At 36.1% G+C, this 24,535-nt stretch overlaps 1 protein-coding gene across 5 annotated transcripts in view; it reads left to right on the top strand.

Annotated features, from left to right (window-relative positions):
- Nucleotides 1-5,315: 5,315 nt before the first annotated feature.
- The window catches only part of LOC137236382 (phospholipase A2 inhibitor), a 400,946-nt gene continuing 381,726 nt past the window's right edge, over nucleotides 5,316-24,535 (top strand). For 2 of the 5 annotated variants that reach the window (XM_067758923.1, XM_067758922.1), the window contains exons 1-2: nucleotides 5,316-5,790; nucleotides 11,020-11,359. The gene's annotated coding sequence lies outside the window, so the exon portion shown is untranslated. The remainder of the gene's footprint in view (nucleotides 5,791-11,019; nucleotides 11,360-24,535) is intronic. The other 3 variants (XM_067758920.1, XM_067758918.1, XM_067758919.1) reach the window with 2 other exon arrangements.

The raw sequence follows: 24,535 nt of genomic DNA, 5'->3' as shown, positions 1-24,535 counted from the left end.
AGAAAAAGATTGTCTGTCTATATTATATCATCAATATGAAGCGCAGTTTGAGTAATTTAAGGTACAATGATTATATCCAAATATTCGATATTTAGAAAGTTTCAGTATACATAATTTAAAATACTAAATATCTTAACCCAAGGAAGTTTGTTATTGGAAGTAAGGCAGAAATATTTTAGGAAAGCGATAACTTTACAAACGCTCAACGTACAACTGATATAAAGGCTTTGTGCCAAATTATTCCCGTTAGAGAGGGGGTTGTAAAAAAAATGTAAGGCGAGATAACCTCCGAAGAGATCTAAGGCCGAGCTTCTCTTCCAATTTGCGTCGTGCTCCTCTTGATTTTTTCCTACAAATTGGCCGGACGGGACCTACATGTTTTATGCCGACTCCGAACGGCATCTGCAAGGCAGATGAGTTTTCACTGAGAGCTTTTCATGGCAGAAATACAATCGGAGCGCTTGCCAGACACTGCCGAGGGGCGACCCCGCTTAGAAAAATTTTCTTCTAATTGAAAAATCTTATTTCTAAAATTTTGATGTTGCTTTGCCCGGGAGTTGAACCCAGGGCATACGGTGTGATAGGCGGAGCACGCTACCATCACACCACGGTGGCCGCCACATAATAACATTGTTAATTAATTTCCTGTACCTAGACAAACTACACAGTTGACACTTTTAAAACTTTTTAACGGTAGTTAAATTCAATAAATGTGAGTTTTGAAAGGTAAAGTTTCCTCTAACACAAATTATATGGAAATAAAATAATTAAAAAAAAGTAAGTTAAACGGTTTTATTGAAAACAATACTTACATGAAGTAATAATAATACTAAAAGCTAGAAAATAATTAGGTAGGTCCTAGATACTAGTCATCACACTCCTCTTCAATCTAGGGCGTTGATCAGACAATTAAATAAAAGCGTTCTAAAAATGTGAGGTGTAGCATAACCTTATTAAGGTTCACTTGGTCTTATATATGACTATCAATATCAATAGAAATTTGACGCGTCCAACGCTTTTATTTAATTGTCTGATGAACGCCCTAAATTGATGAGGAGTGTGATAGATTGATGAGGAGTGCGATGACTAGTACCTTGGACCTACTTAATTATTTTCTAGCTTTTAGTATTATTATTAACTTAAGAAATTTTTTGTAAGATGGTAACTCGGAACAAATAGCGAATTGTATTAGATTAGGTGCTAGATGAAAAATGTACGATATTGAAGATTAAGGCAACTCTGTAAGGGAAATACAAAAGAAGAAGAACAATAAGATGGTCGACTTCCGGTTGTGAAATATGGACTGATTGCGAACAAAGAAAGTGTGTTCTATTAACTTATTTGCATCTCCGCTGAAATAAAGAGATATATTGTTCGAGTTCTAAATTTTTTTAATTATTTCATTGTCAAGTTTTTACCCTTTATTTAATTGCCTATTATTACTCATTCTATTTAGATCATTTAGTGACTCATTATTACAAGGACTTTTTCCCGACAATTTGCTATAGTCTAAGTCCTCAATACATAATCCTTCCAAAGACTTTACTCGACTCTGCGCCACGTATGCTTGTCCCTCCTCGAACTACATAATATTTTCATATCTCTTCTGCCGGACTGTATGTAATATTTGTTCTAAATATGAGCCAAATCGGAGATCATAGGTCGCCTTCTATTCATTTATGTATTATATGTAAATATGGACCAAATTGAACCAAAAATGCGATTTTTTTGAATATCTCGATCCTTGCGCCACCTATCGCAGTTTTTTCTTATTATTGCATTGTCATAGGGTTTTGAACTATATTCAAAGTTTCAAGCTTGTAGCTTATCGGGAAGTTACTTAAATTTCAATTACAGAATTCGTGCCGGCCAACCAGCCAGCCAGCCAATCAGCCTGCCAAGTCAAGCTAAATAAAACCGTTTAAAAAAGTATACATCTCAACACTCGCACTGAATCTAGGCCATAGATTGGAAAATTGAAGCGTGACGGCGCATTGGTAAATGGAAGAGAAAAGAATTAAATAAAAAAAAAAAAAACAAAATGGAAAACCCAGCTATTGTTAACAATTTTTTTTTAACTTTTAGGACTGATTTTATGATAAAATTAATACGACCGAGCTCTGGAGAAATTTAGTTTAAAAATAATTTTTTATGTAAATAAAACAGAACTAGTTTGGCTTTTGGCACGGGTTTTCGGTTTAGGTTTTTCGTTAAAATATATATTTATATAAGGTTTTTGTTATAATGAATGTGTGTGGCATTGTACTTTGACACTTTTGTGAATTGCCGAATTGTTTGTAAGCCAATTAGAGAATACAAAAACATAGTCCACTTCTTTAAAATTTGGTCCTTCTTTATGCTCAGTTGAGCAGAGCTCACAGAGTATATTAACTTTGATTGGATAACGGTTGGTTGTACAGGTATAAAGGAATCGAGATAAATATAGACTTCCATATATCAAAATCATCAGTATCGAACAAAAATTTGATTGAGCCATGTCCGTCCGTCCGTCCGTCCGTCCACTAACACGATAACTTGAGTAAATTTTGAGGTATCTTGATGAAATTTGTATGTAGATTCCTAGGCACTCATGTCAGATCGCTGTTTAAAATGAACGATATCGGACTATAACCACGCCCACTTTTTCGGTATCGAAAATTTCTAAAAACCGAAAAAATGCGATAATTCATTGCCAAAGGCGGCTAAAGCGATGAAACTTGGTAGATGGGTTGACGTTATGACGCAGAATATAAAATTAGTAAGATTTTGGACAATGGGCGTGGCACCGCCCACTTTTACAAGAAGGTAATTTAAAAGTTTTGCAAGCTGTAATTTGGCAGTCGTTGAAGATATCATGATGAAATTTGGCAGGAACGTTACTACTATTACTATATATGTGGAAAATAAAAATTAGCAAAATTGGATGAAGAACACGCCCACTTTTAAAAAAAAAATTTTTAAAATTCAAATTTAAAAAAAAATTTAAGATCTTTACTGTTTATAAGTAAATTAAGTCAAAATTCAACTCCAGTAATGATATGATCCAACAAAATACAAAAATAAAAGAAAATTTCAAAATGGGCGTGGCTCCGCCCATTTTCATTTAGTTTGTTTAGAATACTTTTAATGCCATAAGTCGAACAAAACTTTACCAATACTTCTCAAATTTGGTAGGAGCATAGACTCTATGACGGTAACTGTTCCCTGTGAAAATGGGCGAAATCGGTGGAAGCCACGCCCAGTTTTTATACACAGTCCACCGTCTGTCCTTCCGCTCGGCCGTTAACACAATAACTTGAGCAAAAACCGATATATCTTTACTAAACTTAGCCCACATACTTATTTGAACTCACTTTATCTTGGTATAAAAAATGGCCAAAATACGACCATAACCACGCCCACTTTATCGATATCGAAAATTACGAAAAATGAAAAAAATGCCATAATTCTATACCAAATACGAAAAAAGGGATGAAACATTGTAACTGGATTGGTTTATTAACGCAAAATATAACTTTGGAAAAAACTTTGTAAAATGGGTGTGACACCTACCATATTAAGTAGAAGAAAATGAAAAGTTCTACAAGGCGAAATCAACAGCCCTTGGAAACTTGGCAGGAATACTGTTAGTGGTATTGCATTTATAAATAAATTAGCAGTACCCGACAGATGATTTTCTGGATCACCTGGTCCACATTTTGGTCGATATCGCGAGAACGCCTTCACATATACATCTAAGGGACACTCGCTTTTAAAAACCTTTAATTTGATATCCATATCGTACAAACACATTCTAGAGTAACACCTGGCCCATCGTAATGGCGATATCTCGAAAAGGCGTCCACTTATAGACCTAATGTCCACTCCCTCTTAAAATGCTCAGTAACACCTTTCGTTTGATACCCATATCGTACAAACACTCTAGAGTCACCCCTGGCCCACCCTAATGGCGATATCTCGGAAAGGCGTCCACCTATAGACCTAATGCCCACTCCCTCTTAAAATGCTCAGTAACACCTTTCGTTTGATACCCATATTGTGCAAATATTCTAGAGTCACCCTTGGTCCACCTTTATGGCGATATCTCGAAAAGGCGTCCACCTATAGAACTAAGGATTACTCCCTTCTAAAATACTCATTACCATCTTTCATTTGATACCCATATCGTACAAACACATTCTAGAGTCACCGTGGCCCACCCTAATGGCGATATCTCGAAAAGGCGTCCACCTATAGACCTAATGCCCACTCCCTCTTAAAATGCTCAGTAAAACCTTTCGTTTGATACCCATATTGTACAAACATTCTAGAGTCACCCTTGGTCCACCTTTATGGCGATATCTCGAAAAGGCGTCCACCTATAGACCTAAGGCCCACTCCCTCTTAAAATGCCCAGTAGCACCTTTCATTTGATACCCATATCGTACAAACAAATTCTAGAGTCAGCCCTGGTCCGCCTTTATGGCGATATCCCTAAATGGCGTCCATCCATAGAACTATGGCCTACTCTCTCTTAAAATACTCTTTAATACCTTCCATTTGATACACATGTCATACAACCACATTCCAGAGTTACCCTAGGTTCATTTTCCTACATGGTGATTTTCCTTATTTTGTCTCCATAGCTCTCAACTGAGTATGTAATGTTCGGTTACACCCGAACTTAGCCTTACTTACTTGTTTTCTATGGATTTTGGACCCAAATGAAAACATGGTGTGGCAACCGTGAATGCAACATTAATTTGGTATTTACTGGCAAAAATGCTACCAGAGGAAATATTTTTTGATGCTAAAATTGAGAAAATAAGAAATGTAAAAAAACTTGCCTTATTCAAATAGTGTCGAATGAATCACTCCGAAGCACAACATAATTATTTGGCGCTTAACCGGCTAAGCTTTTTTGGCCGTTTCGTAACAAGGCACACCAGATCTACCTGTCTCGCTATAACGGGCGCTAATTTTGAGCTCCAAGGGAAGCCAAGCCTGCCTCCACCTGGCTCTTTTCAAGTTCTGCTCGGTTAAAATACTTTCTTGGCTGGAGCGTCTTCGTCCATTCTCATAACATGAAGTAGTCAGCGAAGCCTTTGGGCTTTTTTTTTTACTTTACTTTATTTCCATACGGCAACCCTACGCATTACCAAATATTGTTGCAAGTATCGGCTCGACAGCATGTTAGTGGCCCCCACAACGATGGAGGAGCCCTACTGGGGCCAGGTGAAGTATCAATGTAGTTGTGCGCTGTTGACTTCTCTCCTCACTGCTACCGTTAGCATTTTGTGTTGGCTTTTATATGCTTTTGTGTTTTACTATCTCGTATCTGTGTGTGTTGTATTAACTTGGCTGTTGCTTCCGCAAGCATTTGACGCTGCATTCAGTTTGTTTTTGACCGGTCTTAGTGATGTTCGGTGTTGTCGGTTGAAATTCGTCGTCTAAACGCCATTGTAAAGAAATTTGACTATTTCAGTGTTTTAAGCGCCGTACATGGAGAGTGCGTGGAAAACAAATCGAGTTTTATTTTTTTTAAGCTGCAGATAAATTAAGAATAATTAATGAAATAAAAAAAGATACCAATCTGCTGCATTGCATTGTGCTTCAGTGATTTCTTATTGAATTGTTGAATTTGTACATATGTATGTACTTATGTATGTGTGTGCATATGTAAGCGAGGTTGTCGCTGCTGATTGTTGGTGTTTATGTGTGACGTCGCAAATACGTCTGCAGTTTGACAAGCGTGACCACGCGACGATTGTGTTTATTGCGGCCATTTAGAAACTGTTGCTATTTATAGAGGTGGGTAAAAAAAAAATGTATAAAATTAAAAAAATCTGTGCGATAAAGTGGTACTTACCTTTGCTGTTGTGGATGCATGCATATGTAGATATGTATTAACATATGTATGTAGTATACAGTAATTTTTCTCGAAATTAAAAAAAAAAACACCCACAGAAGTAAAAACCCATTAAAAATAATCTTAAAAGAACTTGTTTCAATCCTGAGTTAAAAAGTTTAATTAAGCAAAATATATTTTACGGAACATTTTTGTTTGAAAACTGAAAACGTCTTTGAAATTTTTTTAATTTCTTAATTTTTGAAATGATTGCTTAGTTATTTAAATGATGGATGATGATCAGCCTAAATTGACGCTTATCCGTCTAAGCTTTTTAGCCGTCTCGTAACAAATCAAGGCAAATGATGGCTCAAGCAAAGAAATATTAAAACTGTTCGAAGAGGCACTCCATATAAATTGATATTAGAGAAGAATTACAAAGTTTACAATCGTCGATGGTTACTAGGACATGTTTCTGAATTTCACTTCTTCATCAGCAAGCTTCTCGGGAGCTAAGTATTGAACTCGAAATAATTCCAACATTCATACTTTATACTAGTGTAAAGGCACTCAGCCATATGAATGCCGCGCTGTTCGCTTTGCAATTGGTCTCTAACTGTTGCCTTTTTGTTGCTATTCCTTTATTCACCATTTAGGTATATACTAGCCATCATCCGGTGGCAAAGATCTTGAGCCAGATAAATAATTTTGCATGTAAATGCAACAACAACGATTTGAGCCAGATAAATCCAGATAGAAGTCTGGTTCAATTTGCGACTCAGATAATTTGTTAATTACTTGTCTTTAGTTTGGCAAAGCTGCCTTTAACAAATCTACTTTTTAAAAAATGGATGTCGCTGTTTAGCCTTTCACGTATGAGTTAAATGAAAAACAGGGACGACATCTGTCCATCACATTTCACGTTTGCGAAAATATCACGACCTCTGCTTCTCATATCTCTCAGTGAGTTTTACAGCTCTGGATCACGGCAACTAATTCTGTATGCCTTGTATCCTAATTGTGTAGCACAATTATAGGCGCGCTCTAAGAGCTTAGTAAATTTGGGCAATTTGATCATGTATCGCTAATTAAATATAGATAATTCATTTTTTCTTTTTAACTTAATGCCTGTATATATATTTTTTTATTTTGTAAATCGAAATAGATTTTGAAAAAAGCAGTAGAAGTGTTTACTTTAAAGTTTATGCAATTCAAAAACTAGCATTAAAATTTTTTTACTGAAAAAATAATGAAAAATTATTGAAAAAATAAATAATTAACGGCATAATTTATAATACGTACTTAAAACAAGATTGAACAAGTAAGGAAGTCTAAGTTCGGGTGTAACCGCACATTTCATACTCAGCTGAGAGCTTTGGAGACAAAATAAGGGAAATCACAATGTAGGAAAATGAACCTAGGGTAACACTGGAATGTGTTTGTATGACATGGGTATCAAATGGAAGGTATTAATGTGGGTTCTAAAAAGCAGTTGCCCTTAGTTGTATATGAGAAGGCGTTTTCGAGATATCGACCAAAATGTGGACCAGGGTGACCCAGACCATCATCTGTCGGGTACCGCTAATTTATTTATATATGTAATACCACGAACAGTATTCCTGCCAAGATTCCAAGGGCTTTTGATTTCGCCCTGCAGAACTTTTTCATTTTGTTCTACTTAATATGGTGGGTGTCACACCCATTTTACAGAGTTTTTTCCAAAGTTATATTTTGCGTCAATAAACTAATCCAACTACCGCGTTTCATCCCTTTTTTCATATTTTGTATAGAATTATGACATTTTTTTCATTTTTCGTAATTTTTGATATCGAAAAAGTGGGATTGGTCATAGTCGGATTTCGGCTATTTTTTATACCAAAGTAAAGTGAGTTCAGATAAGTACGTGAAATAAGTTTAGTAAAGATATATCGATTTTTGCTCAAGTTATCGTGCTAACGACCGATCGGAAGGACAGACGGTCGACTGTGTATAAAAGCTGGGCGTGGCTTCAGCCGATTTCGCCCGTTTTGACAGAAAACAGTTATCGTCATAGAATCCATGCCCCTACCAAATTTCACAAGGATTTGTAAATATTTGTTCAACTTATGGCAATAAAAGTATTCTAGACAAATTAAATGCAAAGGAGCGGAGCCACGCCCATTTAGAAATTTTCTTTTATTTTTTATTTGGTTGCACCATATCATTACTGGAGTTGAATGTTGACATAATTTACTTATATACTGTAAAGATATTAAATTTTTGTTAAAATTTGACTTTAAAAAACTTGTTTTAAAAGTGGGCGTGTTCGTCATCCGATTTTGCTAATTTGGCACACATATAGTAACAGGAGTAACGTTCCTGCCAAATTTCCTCATGATATCTTCAACGGCTGCCAAATTTCAGCTTGCAAAACTTTTAAATTACATTCTTTAAAAGTGGGCGGTGCCACGCCCATTGTCAAAAATTTTACTAATTTTCTATTCTGCGTCCTAAGGTCAACCCACCTACCAAGTATCATCGCTTTATCCGTCCTTGGTAATGAATTATCGCACGTTTTCGGTTTTTCGAAATTTTCGATATCGAAAAAGTGGGCGCGGTTATAGTCCGATATCGTTCATTTTAAATAGCAGTCTGAGATGAGTGCTCAGGAACCTACATACCAAATTTACTCAAGTTATCGTGTTAACGGACAGGCGGGCGGACGGACGGACGGACGGTCATGGCTAAATTAATTTCTTTTTTCGTCCAGATCATTTTCATATATAGAAGTCTATATTTATCTCGATTAGTTATGCCATTACGGATTACCGCTATGCGAACAAAATTAATATACTCTGTGAGCTCTGCTCAGCTGAGTATAAAAATGTATTTAATTAAAAAACAATAATACTAATAAAACGTTGAAAGAAATTTTAAAACTCCGAATTTTTTAGTAGTAGATATATAGTAAAAGTAAGCAAGACGTCCAAAATCAAAAGTCATAAAAAAATTAAATTAATAAAAAGTAAAAAAAAATTAACACTCAACATTTTTATAATTTTAAAATGTACAGGAACTCGAATAGCAAAAGTGAGCAGGATAAAAAAAATAATATAAAGTTGAAAAAATAAAATAAATTAATTGTAAATAAATATTAATAAAAAAGTTAAAAAATTTAAAACACTCAGACGATTTTTGAATCTTAAAATTGAGAGCAGAGCTGGGAAAAATTCATTCGAATAACGAATAAAAGATAAATTATAATATTATAATATTCATTCTCATTCGAATGATTATCTAAATAAAAATATATTCCAACTCTGATTGAAAGGAACAAAAGATAAAAAATCAAAAGTTATAAAAAAATAAATACAGCTTTGTGTTTACTAATTAGAATGAAAACAAAAATAAAACTTAAATGGAAAAAACTTTAAATATAAGCTCAAACTCTACACACTTATAGCACTTTTGTTTTTGTTTTGTCCTAAAGAATAGGCAAATTCACACTTTGAATATAAAAAAAAATAATAATAATAAAAGCACTCTCATATGTCCCCACATATAAATTCGATTCATATGAAAGTGCCTGAATTTCACATGAAAGTACAAAGAAAACGCTCTTCCATATGAAGCCAAGGCACTTCGGTATGATATTAATATTTACATTCACAAATTGACACAAAAAATTTTTCAAAAATATTGTAGCATTGAGAGAATTTTTAATTCAAAATTTATTCATTAAGGGGACCATCACAATTCTTTAAACCATGATACAAAAAATGTAGGTAGTTACATTTAGTGTGACGTTAGGCACATGACTTTTGCGGGGACAATGGCAATTTCACCAAAAACAAGCTACTAGATTGAAAAATTTTACGAATTTTTCTAATCTTGATGGATTTCATATTAAGAATACGACTAAATTACTTTCATAGTTATTTTAAATAAAAAAGGAAAAAAAAAATGAGTCCCATGCCTTCGAAATATTTTAATACGAAATATCAGTCTAGGGGTTTCAATAGGTTTTTCGAGCTACCGAAAATTGTTTTGGTGGAAGAAACATGGATCGAAGTATGCAAAGCAAGGGAATATAGCCTTCTTAAGTGTCTGTACGTTTGCTCAGAACATTTTGACAAAACATACACGTTTGTCAATTGCTTGCTCAAAGGAGGTCCTTATAAACCGACACCGCAATTTCTTGATAAATTGGCTACAGGTGCACATTTTTCATTTTTTGATTTATTGTATAATTCAAGCATTGCGCTTTAGGAGGGAATTGTTAAACCATTTTTTATGGAGAACATTACCCTGTAGCTCTGCTGGTTAGCCACTAGTTAGACAGTGTTTTTGCTTTTTGCACCAGGGGTCACCTTTGGGGCAGCCCCGCATATACACATTGTGTGCCCTTTTAGCATTGACATGGATGTGCAGACTTTGGAGATACACTTTTTTTCAACATACCTCGAGAAATATCCGCTGTAGAGGCATGATAATAGGGCCATGCTAGAACAACATAATTTTTCGTGTATTTTTTTCCGTCTAGGGGTCAAGCTGCCATAATTATATGAGTCATTAACAAATGTATGAGTCATTATCCACTATTTTTCAATAAAATTGCATGTTTTATTGTATTCTCAATCGATATATATGCACATAAATCGTGCTAAAGCATATTATTATTGTCTCAAATGACCATTACGTTTTCATCCTAAAGGAAATTTCCATCCCCAAAAACCACAATTTCGCCTTAAACAGTAACGATATGGCAACGCTTGTGGCAAAACAACAAACATTATGAAACTTTAAAAAACCCCAAATACGTCAAAAAATTTTGAGTGGAACTACCTTCTTTTTTGTATCATGCTTCAAACATTTAAAATATATTTTTTATTAAGTTTCAGATTTAAAACATTTTTTTTTTTTCAATTTAAAAAAGTTTCAGCGTACGTATAATTTTGTACATGCACTTCGCCATGTAAATTTTTGAACAGCCCTGAGCATGATTCCCAACTTGCTCGTTCTTAAATGGATTTTCGAAAATTTTATAAAATCTTTGTTTACATAAAAAGTCGAAATTTTTTGTTTTTCAAAATGGAAATAATTTTTCAAGTTTGAGAAAAAAATTACTATACAAAAGTTTAATAAAAAATGGAAACATTAAAAAAATTACCAAAACAAAAAACTCAAAAAAATTGTGCCAATTTTATTTCTAGGTGAAGTGAGTTATGTAAAATTTCAAAAAGGATATAAAGGTACACATATCAAAAAATAAATCCTTTATATAAATAAAAGATCGCAAAAACAAAATTTTATTCATAATAAAACAAAAAACGCAATTATAGTAAAAGAAAATAGCTACTGTAAAAGAAAAAATTTAAAGAGAGCTGAAAAAAAAAATTGTTTAACATACATAAGTGAAGTTGAGTGATGGTAAATTTTTACAAAGTGCATAACAATATTACCTAATTGCGGAAAATTTGATTTCAATTAATCTGTCCAAAAATTAGCAAATTTATCATACAACAAAACCCAATCAATACATCGGCTATAAAAGTAAGTAAAACTTTTGCCTATACATATATATATATTTATGTATATAAAATTAAGTTTTGGCTAAAAACCAGTCTCGACAAAGTTCGAAATCATTTTCGCAGGTATGAGTAAAAGCAGATATGTGCAGAGGGTGTGTGCGAAAGCATAAGTAAGCAATATGTGAGTTCGTTTAAATGTGATACCCCAACTTGGTCGGGCATTCGTTTAAAGACCAGAATTTCGCAATCACAAAAATCACTAAACCTGTTTTCAAGCATAGCCAATACAAAGTCAAACATACACACATACATGTGTACAATATTCGTAAGACAAAGCCTCCAGCAAGATTTAGAACAAAATCAACTATAAAACTTGAGAATGAGCTAGTTGTTGTTATTTATCCATTGATGTAATTTCTAAAAAATTTATTTATTTGCATTATTAAATATTCATTCGAACTATGAATCAATTCTGAGTAAATATTTTGTGATTTTTTATAATATCTACAGTAAAGCCACGATAGAATGAAAACTGTGGAATGCTAAAGAGAACAAGTAACGAAGGCTAAGTTCTCAGCTGAGAGCTTTGGAGACAAAATAAGGGAAATCACCATTTAGCAATATTAACCTAGGGTAACCCTGGAATGTGTTTGTATGACATGTGTATCAAATGAAAGGTGTTAATGATTATTTAAAACGCAGTGGGCCTTAGTTCTATAGGTGGATGCTTTTCGAGATAAGGGTGGACCAGGGGTGACTCTATTGTACGATATGGGTATCAAATTAAAAGTATTAATGAGGGTTTTAAAAGGGAGTAGCCCTTAGTGGTATATGTGAAGACGTTTTCGAAATATCGACATAAATGTGGACCAGGGTGACCCAGAACATCTTCTGTCGGGTACCGCTAATTTATTTATATATGTAATACCACGAACAGTGTTACTGCCAAGATTCCTAGGGCTTTTGATTTCGCCCAGCAGAACTTTTTCATTTTCTTCTACTTATTATGGTAGATGTCACACCCATTTTACAAAGTTTTTTCTAAAGTTATATTTTGCGTCAATAAACCAATCCAATCACAAGGATTGGAAAATTTTTGTTCGACTTATGGCCATAAAAGTATTCTAGACGAATTAAATGAAAAAGAGCGGAGCCAGGCCCGTTTTGAAATTTTCTTTTATTTTTGTATTGTGTTGCACCATATCATTACTGGAGTTGAATGTTGGCATAATTTACTTATATACTGTAAAAATTTTAATTTGTTTGTTAAAATTTGGCTTAAAATTTTTTTTTTTTTTAAAGTGGGCGTGTTCGTCATCCGATTTTGCTAATTTTTATTTAGCACACATATAGTAATAGTAGTAACGTTCTTGCCAAATTTCATCATGATATCTTCAACGGCTGCGAAATTGCAGCTTGCAAAACTTTTAAATTACCTTCTTTTAAAAGTGGGCGGTGTCACGCCCATTTATCCGTCTTTGGTAATGAATTATCGCACTTTTTCGGTCTTTTGATAATTTTCGATATCGAAAAAGTGAGCGTGGTTGTAGTCCGATTTCGTTGGTTTGAATAGCGATCTGAGATGAGCGCCCAGGAACCTACATACCAAATTTCATCAAGATACCTCAAAATTTACTCAAGTTATCGTGTTTTCAGACGCACGGACAGACGGACGGACATGGCTATATGAATTTCTTTTTTCACCCAGATCATTTTGATATATAAAAGTCTATATCTATCTCAATTAGTTTATGCCGTTACGGATTACCGTTATGCGAACAAATTTAATATACTCTGAGAGCTGTGCTCAGCTGAGTATAAAAAGAGCCTGACTACTGTCTCGGCTATGATATTCAAATCTGGTGCAGTGACCATATCGCCAGGGAAGGCAGAAATTGTGTCTTCGGTTTCACTATGAGACACTTTTGGCTCAAGAATATGATATCTTCCAACTGGAAGATGCTAGAGTCAAGTCGTCTTCTGATTGGTAACAACAGACAAAAAAATAAATTTATGTAAGGCGCGATAACCTCCGAAGAGCTTTTAGGCCGAGCTTCTCTTACAATTTGCGTCGTTCTCCTTTTAACTTTTCGTACAAATTGGTGGGACTGCGAAGCTTTTCATTGCTGAAATACACTCGGAGTGCTTGCCAAATCATTGCCGATGGGCGATCCTGCTTAGAAAAACTTTCTTCTAATTGAAAATAACTTATTTCAAAAATTTTGATCCGAGGATCTTGAGTGTGGTAAGCAGGCTACCACCGCACCACAGCGGCCACCGATACTGACAAGTGATTAAAACAATCAACGTCAACAACAAACGAAACGTAGTTATCGTCAAGTTATCGGTTTCATATCGGCTTGTTACGGATATGTCGCAGATATGTCATCGATTATATATTGAGGTTTTATCGGCAGTAGCTTCATGACAAACGGATAAGGTGTCAATAAAAGATCGATAGCTTTTCTGTAGCAAATCGATTAATTTTTAATACAAATCAATAACTTTTCCATAAGTATTCAATATTTGTTCCATAACAAGTCGACAACTTTTCGACGACAAACCGAAAACAAAGAACAACACTCTATAAAGGAACCGACACTTTTCGATAAAAAATCGATAAACTTTCTATAACATATCGATACCCTTTCGATAAGTAACCGATATCTTTTCGCTAAAAAATCGATAGCCTTCGATAACATATAAAAACTTTTCGATAAATAAGCGTTAATTTTGCGATAAAAATAGGTAATTTGTGATAGCTCATCGAAATGAAATTGGTAAGACGCCGCTAACAAACCGCTAACTTTTTGATAACATACCGATAAGTCTCCGATGAATGATCGATATATTTTCGATAGTTAACTTATAACTCTTCGGTAACAAATCGATAACACTTCCATAACAAATTGGTAACACGATAATGATTTGAGAGTAAAGCGAAGCATTTTTTTAACATATCAAACATTTTTCAACAAATAATCGACAACTTTTCGATAACAAATCGGTTACTGATAATAAAGCGGTAACTCGCTGATAAAAATTCTAATCTTTCCTTCCTTTTCTGTCCTTGGCAGAATATCCATACCACTTAATGCGCCTTACTGACATTCTATTGTTCCCACATAGCATATCATTCTAGAAATAACACTTACGCTTACACTTACATTCTGGATGATGTCTGATGTCCTAGGCGCCGGAAATTGTCCCCGCTGCATTACCTTTTCTGTAGTTCTCAACTAAGTACAAATTTCAACTTTAGAACTAGTCCTTTTATTGGTACTTTTTCGATAGTGTTCAAATTTACAGGTTCCAAACCAGACCGAAATTCTTCATTCCTTCCATTACTATTCCATTTTATACTTTTTTTCGATAGTTCCGAAACACTCCATAAATATCTGCAATGCAAATAGAGAAAGTTCTGATCCAGGCGAAAATTCGAGAACAAAAACTATATCGAGTTTTGATTCAATGTTTCGGATTCCCCGAAATTGCAAGTAAAAGACTCTTGTCATTGTATACATGTACTATGTTGGATCTATGGCGAAATATATGTTACAGAGTTGACGTAAGGGAAAGGCTTCAAAGTGGGGGAAAGAAGGCATACTCAAAGTCAAAGCTTCTTGTAACTAACATCAGTTTTTTTTGTAGATAGTATATTTATGAAATATATATTAGATATAAAATATAAAAACCCAAACTGTCGATTTTTGAGCTACAGAAAATCTAGCTACTATCGAACTAGTACTAATTTGGTACTTCTGGTTCAGTTCAGATTCAGAAGTTTGTATTACTAGTTATTGACTTTCCTACAGGGTACTTGTTTGCTGACACTTCATTATTTTTGATTCTATTGCTGTTTCGATCGTTTCGCTTCATTTACTTAAACTAGTGTTCCAATTAATTTTGTGTCTATTTTTCGAAAACAAAAAAGGACATTTGTACTACTTTATCAGAACTAAGTGGCATTTCTTTTGTGTCAATATATATTTTTGTTTTTGTTTGACTTTTATACAATATGCAGTTTATCCGTTGCAACTGTTGGCTTAAGGAAGTAACATAAATAGGGTAGTTGCAGTTGTAACCGGACATCATTCAGCATGCATCATACACTATGTGACATCAAAATGTACCTGGTGGTGTATTGTGGTGTATTACAAAACTCGTGGTAAGAAATTTACCAAAGACCTGCAAAATCGCGAGTTATGGATAAAGCTAAGCTTATTAGAGATATGGCGCCTAAGCCTGTAACTTAGGCGGGTGTAAATTGATTTCAAATTTCTTAACTTCATTTTGGAGAAGAAATTCAGGCCTTCCCAATGGTATATATCTTCGATGCCTTTGCAAACCCATCTATCGAAATATTGCAAAACCACTCAAAAAAATTATAACTTTCATAATTGAATATCAATTTTGTAAAAGCCCTTTCACTTATGTAAAACGCATAATGGGGGAAAACAGGAGCATATTTTTGAGTATATACAAACTTAATGTTCTAAAATGAAATTTAGAAATAAAGATTAATTTTTAACCAAAAAATTCCTAAAGGAAAATCTGCATAAAATAGTAGGTTTTGCAAAGACGTCGACGATCTGGTAGTTTAGAAAATTGTTTATATCTAACCGTATTTTTAAGCAAAAACATGAGCTATTCACATTTTACGGATTAAGATTTTCACATGACTTGAAAATCAAACATTTTCTAAATTTTGATCCTTTATTCCCACATTTTATCTAATTTTCACCTTTCCATTTAATGACACACCTTTTAAATATCTCCCACATATTGCGAAGGTACCATTTCGAAAACTGCCACGTCATCATCGGCAGTCAATTTCGTAATATTTTTTCTAACATATTTCACTGAAGATCGACCCACGGTCAACTCTCTGAGTCACCTAACCATTGGGCTACTGTGTTGTATTTGCTTTCTTTGCTGATTTCAACGTAACGTAAAGACATAATGTCTCAAATTGTGCGAGAGTGTGGTAATGGGAAAACTGAAATTATATTTTTGTTCATTGCTTTTTCTAAGCAATGCAATATCACTAATTAACTGTAACCTAGGAGAGTTTCAAGATAAGATATAGTGTCCGGTTACTAGCGCCTCTACCCTACGTTAGTATATATGGTTGTATTTTCATAACTTTATTTGCAAATAATATCAAACAAGAAACGGTTTCTGAAAACGTGACAAGGTCACATTGCAGCAGTGGTTTGATAAGCTCCCCAGTTTTTAAAAAATCAGCAATCTGTGCACAGGACCAGCCTAAAATATAAAAAGTTACTGTAATATTATATTGCCTTCTTTCAGTGAGTTTGACAGCTCCGGCTCACGCTCAATTCTCACGGGAATGCTCTGGATCATTGAGAGACTTGAGAAGCAGATGTCGTGAAATTTTCGCACACGTGAAATGTGATAGGCAGATGTCGCCGCTGTTTTTCATTTAACTCATACGGCGAAAGGCTAAGCAGCGACATCTATTTTTGAAAAAGTTGGTATATTAAAGGCCGCGTTGCCAACCTAAAAAGAAGTAATTAACAAATCATCTGGCTCACAAATTGAACCAGACTTCTATCTGGATTTATCTGGCTCAAATCGTTGTTGTTGCATTTACATGCAAAATTATTTATCTGGCTCAGGATTTTTCCACCGGATGATAGCTTATATGTATGTATTTTGGGTGGGTACATTTTTTGCAACATCGTTTGTAGCAGAGTAAAAATAGTCAACTATGTAGAGCATAACTCTAAAATTATACAAGCTCCGAATTGATTTCATATTCTTTTGATTTGCTTCATATTCTTTTGATCGCTTCATTTCATGACCCACCCTCATGTACATACACATGCCTACATATATACACACATATATGTCTTACCAAGGAAGTTGCATGTACTTTGTTTTTGTAAATTCATGGGACAAATGTCAAAATCGTACTGCGCCGGAAGTTGATGTAGCAAATCAAATAAAAAAAGTTTGTAATCAGCTGTACCATGCTGCCGCCTTGTATCGTTCCGCCATGACCGTCTCCATCGCTGTACCCTCTCTCTCTCTCTCTGCTCGTAACAAATTTAAAGCAAATCGCTTTATAAACAATATTTTTTCAAATAGATCGGGCCTGGTTCGCTTTGCAGAAAAAAGCTACATAGGAACACTCTTTCGATTTCATGAACAGGACAGAGGGAATGAAACTTTGGTTGCTTTCGTGGGGCCTCTCACTGGCTGTGGGGGCATATGGAGCGTAATCTGTTATTTTTTGAACTGGATTAAATACTTACATACACTCGAAGGAGGAATGAGATCAAGATGTCTCTGAAGTAGTGGGCTGATCCACTGGATGAGTCCAAGCTGGATAAGGTGAAGTTTCCGATGTAGTTCTCGGAGTCAGTCGGAAATTTGAGCTGCGAAACAATTTCAGCGTCTTCCAAACGGAAATAGATTGTATGCTATCCTATTTAGAAGTATAGATGGTGGTCGGCGAATGCCTAATCTCCACTTCCTGTCTCCTTTCGGGCATGTCAACCTCGTGTTTTATGAATAACTCTGAAATGAAACTATAAGGTGGGATATACTTAACTATCCGTGGATAATAAAAGCTCAGTTTAGCTTCTTGAAGCTCATAGCTTTATGATAATTGGAATTTAAAGAAACTCTTGCATATTCTATACAACCGTAGATGTGTTAGTAACTTCATGTTCACCTATCTTGTTTTGCATGGACTAACGAGGATGTAACCAGAGCCAATGTCTCCATCAGGAACTCTATCATTCTTCAAAAAGTTTATGATTCTTCATGCGTTGACGATGGCAAGTAACTAAGTCTACTTGTCTCGTGGTGGATTTCGGGCCCGCTTAAGTCATCCTCCACTCTTCTGGGGCAATGACATCAGCTCTACCATTCAAATATAATACTTAATCCACTTTTTACTTTAATGCACTGCATCGCATCAAAACTTCTTCACTGAAAGTTTGCCTAAGTTGAAGAGCCCGTAGAAATGTGTACGCATAAATTAAGGAAAATGTGAAACTGAGAAGAAAATGAGCTTAAAATGGGTGCATGTGAATACGGATTATATTTACAAAATAAATTTGCATATTTAATATTTATAAAATGAATATGAATATGAAAGTGTTGTTGCTTCAAAGATCTTTATCACACAATAAATGTGGACTGGTTTATGCATACTGGCGTTAATGCGAATGAGCTTTCAAATATGTTTAAGTACATATTAATGACGTAAGTGCATTCGTACGTACGTACGTATGCGGATACATACGTTTGTTTAGTCATTCGCATTTTAACGATTCTAGATATTTTGCTTTTCTCAGTTCTGCCAACTTCGCAGGTCGTCTACCCCTTAAGGTTTCCGCTATTAGTTTTATATGTTGTCTGCCTAGTGAGTCGGCTTTTACAGGTTTGGTTTTAGATACATATAGGTATAATGCAGGCTTTTTCGTCTTTCCCTTCATGGTAAGATAATATTCTTTTTCTTTCAGCGATAAGAAGGAACTCCTAAAGTTGTAAGAAGTTTCATCGATGTTGATGGTCTTTTGCAGGAAAAAATCATATTAAGATACTAGTCCGACCATCTCGGAAACGTTTTAATGTGACCCCATCGAATCTTGTACGTCATCAAATCCTTACTTCCGTGGGGTCACCAGGGCCTCTCCTGCTAGATAAACAGGATTTTTACGGCTCAGTGAGGTTGATAATTGGGTTGGAAAGCAGTGTTTCAGCTACCCGAATCAATGCCACTTACAAGGCTAAATAACATTTCTCCTCTACGGCTGCTTCTTATAACTATCCCTTACGAAGTATAGCTCCAAGGGTTGAGCAGCAGGAACTGCGGAAAGTCCGTACAGGATTTTTCCCCACCACATAGACGTGTGTAATAAGGTTTTCCGCGCTTGGAGTTCCAAAGAGTAAATGCCAGCGGCGTCGCAATAAGTACTCCCAACGGCGTGTAGTAGCGTCTATTCAACCTCGAGCTCAATGAAAGGTATGACAATATCACGATACGTTCCCTCCAGAGTGGTAATATATTACTACAGTTCACCTTATAACAGGCTAATCAATTATATTGGCAGGCGACATTCCTCCCTTACTTTTCTAAATTGAGTGACCAACCGACTTTGTCACCTCAGCAAGCCGAACCTATCTAACCTTGAATAAAGCAGGCAGGGACGCTTTTCTGGAATAAGGCGAGAGCTTCTTCCGAAGTCACATCATTCGGCAGAAAAGTAGCCTCAGAGAGATAAGGAGATCCAGTGCGCAAGTAAAAAAATTCGAATAAATTGCAGATTCTAACGTTTTTCGACAGAAGTTCTGCTTGGTATTTTTATACTCAGCTGAGCAGAGCTCACAGAGCATATTAGTTTTGTTCGCATAACGGTAATCTGTAATGGCATAAACTAATCGAGATAGATATGAACTGCTATATATCAAAATGATCTGGACGAAAAAAGGAATTCATTTAGCCATGTCCCTCCGTCCATCCGTCCGTCTAGCCTTAAACACGATTACTTGAGTAAATTTTGAGGTATCTTGATGAAATTTGGTACGTAGGTTCCTGGGCACTCATCTCAGATCGCTATTTAAAATGATCGAAGTCGGACTATAACCACGCGCAATTTTTCGATATCGAAAATTTCGAAAAACCGAGAAAGTGCGATAATTCATTACCAACGACGGATAAAGCAATGAAACTTGGTAGGTGGGTTGACCCTATGACACAAAATATAAAATTAGTAAAATTTTGGACAGTGGGCGCGGCACCGCCCACTTTTAAAAGAAGGTAATTTAAAAGTTTTGCAAGCTGTAATTTGGCAGTCGTTGAAGATATCATGATGAAATTTGGCAGGAACGTTACTCCTAATACTGTATGTGTGCTAAATAAAAATTAGCAAAATCGGATGACAAACATGCCCACTTTAAAAGAAAAATTTTTTAAAAGTCAAATTTTAACAAAAAATTTAATATCTTTACAGTATATAAGTAAATTATGTCAACATTCAACTCCAGTAATGATGTGGTGCAACAAACTACAAAAATAAAAGATATTTCAAAATGGACGTGGCTCCGCCCTTTGTGGCGATATCTCGAAAAGGTGTCCACCTACAGAACTAAGGCCCACCTCCTTTTAAAATACTCATCAACACCTTTCATTTGATAGCCATGTCGTACAAACACATTCTAGAGTCGACCCTGGTCCACCTTTATGGCGATATCCCGAAATGGCGTCCACCAATAGAACTATGGCACACTCCCTTTTAAATTATTCTTTAATACCTTCCATTTGATACCCATGTCATACAACACATTCCCGTGTTACCCTATGTTCATTTTCCTACATGGTGATTTTCCCTTATTTTGTCTCCAAAGCTCTCAGCTGAGTATGTAATGTTCGGTTACACCCGAACTTAGCCTTCCTTACTTGTTTACTTCAAACTTTGTATGATTGGTACCACAACCCTACATAATAGTGTGTAAGTGCAGTTTACTCCTGACCTTGTACCTTACTGGAAGCTTTATAATCATCTGGTACCTCCGTCTTGCACGGATGCGCCCGCCGCGGTGAGCTTTCAGCTGGGCAAATTGATACGGACTATTTGTTAATCCGAGCCTCGATGTTACCGTCTGATACCTTCAAATCCGCGCAACGGATAAACCTGATTGGAGAAAAGATGCCTCCAAAGTATATTCCATTCCGATATTAATAAAAACAAGTCTCCCTTTTATGCCATCAGTACACGTCTTGCATGGGGGCTAATTTCAACTGATCAGAACCGGCCGGTTGTGTTGAGAGTTTTGCTAATTAGTGTTCCCAATCAGAGCCGATATTGGGGTCTAGATGCATAGTAGCCTTTTAAAACTCCCATGTTTTTCTATATTAAGCAGAAACGCCACGCGACACGTACCCTCGTATAACATGTATGCAGAGCCAGATGTGGTGGAAAAAATGGAGTACCCAGACCCTGAGACGTGCGAGTGTTTTAAACAAACGTTGGCAGCTTCAATAAGAGCTTGTCAGATTCGCCACAATTGACTCAAATGGCAGAATCTTCCAACCATGTCTTCTCTGGATCCGGTGTTTTAAGTAAAAGCGGGGCACATCTTGTAAGACTAATACCCCGTGAATTAGCATTACGGGAGCCCTGAAAACAACCCCGACAGCTTCACTGTATGCCATTCTGCACATTCCACCAGTAGACCTGGTAGCAAAAAACATAGCGTTAACAACTGCAACCAGGCTCGGTGCCTCGGGGCAGCTTGAGCGCCGACCATACGGCCATAGTAGTATATCGTCATCAATCACAAGACGAACAGACTACCTGATTTCCTATCTGCGCTTCGAGAGCGATCTTAAGGTCACAATAGAGGTGGACGGTTGGCGCAAGGGTGCTCAAATGGCGGACGAGGCGATACATGTGTACACAGATGGTTCCAAAGTAGTGGAAGGAGTAGGGTCTGCGGTATACTGTGCTGATCCGGAAATAAACAGATCCCACAGGCTGCCGGATTACTGTAGCGTTTTCCAAGCGGAAATAGTAGCCGTAACCAAAGCAGTAGAAGCCCTGGAAGAAAATTGCCCAAGCTGAAATCGTGTTAGCTTTTATATTGACAGTCCAGCAGCAATTAAGGCAATAATCTCGCATACCACAGCATCTAAATGCGTGTTTGAGTGTAAGCAGTCCCTGGAGAGAATCGGGACAGGGAGAAGCATACATCTATTTTGGGTCCCAGGGCATATGGGAATAGATGGGAATGAAAAAGCGGATGAATTGGCTAAAATGGGCGCATCCCTTGAAGCTTGGTCCGTAGACGTCCCAATTAGACTGGGCGAAATTAAGCGAAGGCGAGAGGTGCACATGATCGACCAAGCAGGAAAGGCGTGGGTTCAAGCGCGGGGCTGTAAAGTGTCGAAGATTGTGTGCAGGTCTTACAACCTTAGACTAACAAAGTTGCTTATATCATTAAAAAGAGAGGACTGTAGACTCATGACGGGTATTCTGACTGGACACTGCCTTCTGGCGTCACATGCCTTTAAATTAGGCTTGGTCAGTGATAGCAGATGTAGGAAGTGCGGCATGGAGGAGGAAACGATCGAGCACGTTCTGTGCTCTTGCCCTGCGCTTGCCAGGCTAAGATTCCAGCTATTAGGAGTGATACAGCTGTCAGATCTAGAAGCAGCAAGTGGCTTGAATCCTAGGAAGCTTCTACTATTTGCCATGAGGACGGAGTTATTTTATAACATAGGTCCTGGTTTTTTATAGGGTTTTTTAGTTTGGTCGTTAAAACAAACTTCTGGTAACACTACGGACTCGATCAGCTTAACACAGGACCTTGATTATGTCAGCCCACTTAATTTCGAGCAATGTTGTTGTTCAAAACTTGTTGCACTGCTCCGTACTCTGAGTTTGTGGCGGTATGAAATAGACAAATTAGCAGTTTGGAAACAAATAAAACTAATTACTGTTTATTCATTAGAATTACAAACAGATAAAACTAATTAATGTGCCTTATGTACTTTTCTGTGTTTATTCATTAAAAACACAAACACTAAACTGTGCAAATATATAAACAAATCACAAGAAATTTTTTTTTTGAAAACAACCAAATATTTGATTTGTGCCCATTTCCTGAATCTAGAAGTTTCTACTTCTTTGTTATTCACACAAACCATTAATGTATAAATAGCGCCCACAAAACTTATCTTGATTTACTCGATATTTAAAAACGGTCTCTAAAAGTCATAATCTAAAATGAGTTTACGGCAATATATTGCTCTACTGCTGGTCGCGCTTAGCTTCCCTTTTACCTACGCGAATGCGGAATTTCGCGTTGGAGATGGCAGTTCTAGCAGTGCTGTGAATACAGAGGATAAATCTTATTTGGCGGCAATATATGTATCAGATGAATATTATTGTGGTGGATCATTGGTCACTTTGAAACATGCGGTTACAGCTATAGAATGCCTGCCGTGTAGAAACCCTCTAATATATAAAGTTAAAGCTGGTGCTGGGCGAAGACAAGCTCGCGATGCGATTTCTGTGATTCATAAAAAAGACACGGGACACGACGATTTGGCTATAGGTATAATTAGAGTGGAACCCCGCTTTAACTCAGATACAGTAGGAACAATAGAACTTTGCAAAACTGTTCTAACACCGAACATGGAAATCCAAGTTAGTAGATTTGAATTTGATGATACAATCAGTTCTACCGTCGAAATTATAGCAGAAAGTAGCTCTTGTGAGCCTCATCAACGTTGTGCAATGGAAGAATTTAAAGGAACAATGATTTGTGGACGTGGTGCATATGGAGTAGATCATGGATCACCGGGAGTTGTGGACAGAGCTCTTTGTGCTGTGGCATCAGGTCATTTGTGTTCTTCGTCAAATGTATATACAAATGTATCTGAAGGAAGTATTGCTCGATCATATATAAAAAGAAAAACGGGATGTTCATAAATATTGTTATAAAGAAATGTTGTCGTAAAATTACGTAATATTTCTAAATAAATAGTACAGAAAGAGGACACTCGTGCTGATATGTTTCTGTTAAAATGTTTTCGTTTTTCTTTTCCATTAGGAGATGTACCTAAATTATAATTTTTTATTATAAAATTTAAGCTGCTACAATCAAAATACTTCGTGAATTAAAACCTCATTGCGCACATATTGTTTTAACAATATCGGAGTATTACATATCTGACTGCTGAGTGGAACAGCGCCCTATCTCGGTTGAAAGCCCCATTACAGAATTTGTTGTATAAATGCCCCAGGTCACGTCAAAACTTTTTAAATTTATGCAGGGGTAGCGCGTTTTCGAAATGGTTGCTGAGATAGCGTGAAATTCCACTCAGCAATCGAAATGGTGATATTTTTATGGTATTATTTACAAAGACATGTTGATGATTGCGATTTAATAAAAGGTTTTGGTTATATTCATTGAAAGTGTGATAAATTAAGTTGCTACTTCCCTTGAAACTCATTGAAATACTTATCGCTTTTTATAATATTAAACAAGGTAAAATTTACAGCTCTCCAACCTCCTAGTCCAGGGTGCTAGGCATAATCCCTATTGGTTGAATTGTAGCAAGGGGGTATTTTCGCTACCGAGCCTAATAATGATGGCCTTACCACAGCAAGGGGCGCTGTTGTAGCGGACGTTTTTATCCCCACTTTTAACATTA

The sequence above is a fragment of the Eurosta solidaginis genome, chromosome 1, assembly GCF_040869045.1.
Source record: "Eurosta solidaginis isolate ZX-2024a chromosome 1, ASM4086904v1, whole genome shotgun sequence".
Lineage (NCBI taxonomy): Eukaryota > Metazoa > Arthropoda > Insecta > Diptera > Tephritidae > Eurosta > Eurosta solidaginis.
This window is presented reverse-complemented; position numbering and strand designations above follow the sequence as displayed.